This window comes from Tenrec ecaudatus, chromosome 15 (assembly GCF_050624435.1).
Source record: "Tenrec ecaudatus isolate mTenEca1 chromosome 15, mTenEca1.hap1, whole genome shotgun sequence".
Classification (NCBI taxonomy): domain Eukaryota; kingdom Metazoa; phylum Chordata; class Mammalia; order Afrosoricida; family Tenrecidae; genus Tenrec; species Tenrec ecaudatus.
In genome coordinates, this window is record NC_134544.1 from 68,181,614 (window position 1) to 68,187,040 (window position 5,427).

At 40.9% G+C, this 5,427-nt stretch overlaps 1 non-coding gene across 1 annotated transcript; it reads left to right on the forward strand.

The window, feature by feature from the left end:
- Positions 1 to 576: 576 nt before the first annotated feature.
- Positions 577 to 683, forward strand: LOC142428319 (U6 spliceosomal RNA). Its single transcript, XR_012780242.1, has one exon. It is a non-coding gene; the product is annotated as a U6 spliceosomal RNA (small nuclear RNA).
- Positions 684 to 5,427: the final 4,744 nt, after the last annotated feature.

The following is a 5,427-nucleotide window of genomic DNA, read 5'->3' on the forward strand; positions in this document are numbered from 1 at the left end:
CAAGACACTTGAAGGGGCTGAACTTAGAAATCATCCCAGATTTGTGGTCTCTGGATTAACAGACTAAATAAAATGTGGGCTTCTGTGATATCTTCAAAAGTGCCATCAAGCTGTATCTAAAGATGGATAAAAAACAATGAGCATGTGAAGTGATATGTTCCTGAATGAAGAGATAGAAAAGGAAGTTAGTGGTGTCCCTTTTAAAATAAGTAATAATATCTTCAAAAAGACCTGTTGCAGAATTCTCATTGAAAATTAAGAGATGTTTTTTTTAAAAATCATTTTCTAGGGGGCTCGTACAATTCTTATCACAAACCTATCATGGATAATGGAGCAATGGTAGTACAGTGAGCTAACTCCTGGGTCAGTACTTTGAAAGTATCAGTCATTTCACTGGAGAAAGACAAAGTTTCTATGCCCATACATAGTTACAGTGCAAGAAACCTCTGGGGCAGCTCTACCCACAACTTTAAAGTTACTCTGTGTTGGAATCATTTCTATGGCAATGAGTTTGTATCTTTTGTTTTTGGTCTCTTGGAAGAAGTACAGGACAAATGCTATTAAAAAGCAAAGATGGTGTTTGCTTCGGCAACACATGTGCTATAATTGGAACGATACAGAGAAGATTAGCATGGCCCCTGCACAAGGATGACACACAAATTCGTGAAGCATTCCATATTAAAAAAAAAAAAAGTAAAGATGATGAGGTATCAACCTCAATACATGGGATATGTTATGAATGGGATCCTCTGAAGAGACACAATTATTTGTTTTTTAAAAAAAGTTCAAGCAAAATAAACCACCTTCAGTGGCTGTGTTTTTAATAATAGCACAATAATTGTGTTAATTATGTAAGGCTAGGTAAAGATACTGCAAGCCTAGGAAGGATTTCATCTGTTGTAGAAAGGGACATTACCAGTGAGGAATGTTTCTTCAGGGCTTTTTATCAACATAAACAAATATAAGGAATAGGAATTCTCATTTATTGACCAACTGGACACATTTCTAACAGACTCATTCTTTTGATGAAGCCATGAGAAGATATGTCCAACAGTGTAGGAGCCCAATATGCCATCTTTAAAAATCTAAAGAAAATATGTCACTGCCTGATGGAATAAAGAAAACTGTAGTGAAGAAGCAATGGTGACTCTAGATGAGCTAAGAATTCATGTCCTCTGGTAGACCTTTATATCTGGACTCTACTCAGGAAGTTTATTACACATTTCAAAAAACCAAGGCCCAAACTGGGATGCTGATACCTTATGTAACAAGCCTCAAGGCACATAAGGAAGACCATCACAGTTATCCAGTGCTTGGAACCACATATGCATTTGATAGCAATAGACAGCTTCAGAAAGCTCCATCCATTGTGCCCCGCCCATCACACTTTTACCTTATAATCTAACCTCAGGTTTCCAGCGATCACTACCTGACCTTACTTTGTATAATGCAAATACCCTAGGTTTCTGTAGTACTCACCATTTTGTAGTCAAGCTTCTGGAATAAAAATCAATGCACTCTCTAAATAAAAAGCAGAGACACTAGGACATTTGCAGTCAGGTGAATAGATTTGGTTCACAACCATTCAGAAGTTCAAATCCTTGTGATGCTTAAGTGTGCAAGACAGCAGTCGCAGGCTTCTGGCTCCCTAGACTGGCCTGCATTTTGGTATGTGTGGCAAATCTGCAACCTGAAAGAGAAGAGGAGTGATCACTTAGGTATGTCAGGTTGTTGGCCTGCACTTCTTGCCCTAAGGAGTGCCCACCCTGTGCCCCTGAGCTGAAGATTAGGATTCAACCTGAGGTATTTGTTTTAAAGACAGAGCCCACGCTATGCTAATAGAGTCCATTCTTCTCTTCGTCAGGTCCCCTTCATTGACATTCATGTAATGGAAGCAGGTATCTCCTAGTCTCAGAGGATGAATGGATTCCAGGTCTTCCTGAAAGGCAATTAGACCCTGGATTACTGTATAGCCTTGGGAGTTCAATGCTTAAGTTGAGCGTTGGCCTAGGTTTTGAAAGGTTGACTTCATAGAGGAACCCACACACTTTAATTTGTTATCAAAATAGGTGAATTTTCAGGAAGAATCTGTTTTCAAGCCAAAGTCAATAAACTCAATGCTACAATATTCTTATGCTAGTTTTATTGCTATAAAAACATTTACAATGTACTTTAAAAATTTACAGAATTATGAGGTGTGATCAATTATTTCAGTGCTGATACTATCTGTGTACCTTTCTACCAACAGTTTCTTCCCTTTTACATGTTTTTATCCTTTTCCCTGATTATCTCACTATAACACCCACATCTCACCCATAGTTTTGGATTTCTAGGGAGAGAGAAAAAGCTAGTATCTTGGCACCACTTGTGAAACTTGCTCGACCAGGAGCCTGGAGGGGTAGGAACACAAAATGAATGTGACGGGAAGAGGCTAAGCTGTGATAAAGTAGGGAGACATTAGCCTGATGTGGCTAGTCGGATATCCTAGATTGATGTCATTGGCATTGCCCTTTTCAACCCCCCGAGAGTTTCTTAGTCAGGGAGTTGTGAAGTGGCAGTTATTTGACAGGGGTGTATGTTTGTGCCCCTATAAAACTAACATGCAAGTCAGGCTACTAGAAAAATACACAATTTATCTTTGACTCTGTCATGCCTTTCGTCATAAATATCTGGAATATAAGGCTCACCATTCCCCTAGGTCTTAAGTCCAGGTTTCAATCTCAGAGCTCTGAGGCAGGCTGGTTAAAGAACAAGGTTGGACCTACTTGATCAGCATTCTTTCTTTTTAAAAAAATCATTTTATTAGGGGCTCATACAACTCTTATCACAATCCAGTCATATATCAATTGTGTAAAGCACATTTGTACATTCGTTGCCCTCATTATTCTCAAAATATTTGCTTTCCACCCAAGCCCCTGCCATCAGGTCCTCATTTTTCCCACCCTCTCCACTGGCCCCTCCCTCACGAACCCTTGATAATTTATAAATTATTATTTTGTCATATCTTGCTTTGTCCCACGTCTCCCTTCATCCACTTTTCGGTGGTCTGGTCCCCAGGGAGGAGGCCACATGTAGATCCTTGAAATCAGTTCCTCCTTCCAACCCACCCTCCCAAAGTCCTCCCGGTATCACCACTCACCCCACAGGTCCCTAGGGGATCATCGACCTGGATTCCCTATGTTTCCAGTTCCCATGTGTACCAGTGTACATCACCTGGTCTAGCCAGACTTGCAAGCCCATTTGTAGGCCACTGGATATCCCCTTACAGAAGGGTCTTGGAGAGGAGACAAACCAGTCAGGGTACGATGTAGAAACGATGAAAACTACAACTTTCCTCTAGTTCCAAAAAGCTCCCACCCTCCCCCTGCCCACACACACACTGTCATGGTCTGAATCCTACCTTGATCAACATTCTTAATCTAAGCTTGAGTAATTTTAAGTCCTTCCAGAAAAAGTTAGTTTGTGAAAAAAAATTCCCCCAAAACACCCCAAATGGTGATAGTAACAGTCAAGAGAACTACAGCTACATTACATTGGATGAAACAGGGGAATAACACCTCTTTACAGTGCTGGAAATATATTACATTGAGGAAGAAAGCTAATAGTGCCTGGCTATAAAAATACATAGCATCTGGGGTCTTAAAGGCTCAAAGATAAACAAGTGGCCGTCTAGTTCAGAAACAACACAAGCCCTCATGGAAGAAACACATCAGCCTGTGTGACCTCAAGCTGTCACAGGGATCAGGTATCAAGCAAGCATCAAGGAACAAAAAATCATATCATTGTAAATGTGAGTGAGTGCAGAGGGGACTCTCAATGCCCATCAGTAGCCAATTGGACACACCTTACTGAAGGGTTATGGGGAAGAGATGAGCCAGTCAGGGTACAGGGTAGCAACGATGAAACATATAACTTTCCTCTAGTTCTTAAATGCTTCCTCCCTTCCACTATTATGATCCCAATTCTACCTTACAAATCTGGCTAGACCAAAGGATGTACATTGGTATAGATACCAACTGGAAACACAGGGAATCCAGGACAGATGACTCCTTCAGGACCAGTAGTGAGTGTGGCGATGCCTGGAGTGTGGAGGGAATGTGAGGTAGAAAGGGGGAACTGATTACAAGAATCTACGTATAGTCTCCTCCCTAGGGGATGGACAGCAGAGAAGAGGGCGGGGGTGGGGGGAGACAACAGACAGTAAAACATATGACAAAATAATAATTTATAAATTATGAAAGATTCATGAGGTAAGGGGGAATGGGGAGGGAGGGGGAAAATGAGCAGCCAATATTAAGGGCTCAAGTAGAAGGCAAGTGTTTTGAGGATGATGGTGGCAACAAATGCACATATGTGCTTGACACAATGGATGTATGTATGGGTTGTGATAATAATTGTACGAGCCCCCAATAAAATGATTTTTAAAAAGATATTACCTTGAGAATTGGGTTCACTTGACTAAAACATGCTATTGTCAATGGCTTCCTCTGCATGCGAAAGATGGGCACTGAATTAGGCAGGCAGAAGAATAATCAATGTAGTTGAGTTGTAGTTCTGGCCAAGAACACCCCAAGTACCATGAATAGCGATGGTACAAACAAGTCTGTCTTGGCAGAAGTAATATCAGATAAGCAATTTCAGAGGGCTACTTAGCGGTAAAGATGGTGAAAGTTCGTATTAGATACTTTGGACAAGTTATCAAGAGAACAGTCCCTGGAGTAGGATGTTAAGTTGGATAAAGTGGAGGGGCAGTGAAAAATAGGAATCCCTCTATTGAATGGATTAACAAAGTGACTGCAACAATGGGTTCATCCTAAATTGTGAGGTTGGCACAGGAGAGTGTAGTGCTTTGTTCTGTTGTTCACTCAGTGCCTGTGAGATGGAACTGACTCAATGACAGCTAATATGACAACAGCCCCAGAAACCACAAATAAACACCCAAGGCCTGCATAAAGACATGCTAGTGTGCTAGTTATTTTTACAAAGTTATTATTTCTCTTATTAAAAATGGGAAGAAGTTTCTTTAGTTAAAAAAAAGGAACAAACAAGGTGACAAGAAAATCAGTGAGGACTTCCTACCCCTCAATATACCATTCTTTTGGAGGCGAGCTGAAGCAATTCTCTAAGGTCCACACGGGCCGCCATATGGCAGAGTATTTTCATGAATGTGGGCTCTAGGGTAAGGACAGCACACAGTCATCGGTCGTAAGTGACATTTTGTCTTTCAAGGGAAGTGTAAATCATATAGGCCTCTACATTGAGGGGTCAGCTGGAGGATCAAAGGATCCAGCAGAACAAGGAACTAATGAGAGTTGAGTGGGTTTCAGGCTGCTTTAAAGGTCGATGGGCAATTAAATCAAAATAAAATTTCATGAGACCCTTCCAGACTAACTGTAAGATAGATGAAAATTAAAGATTCTGGCATCT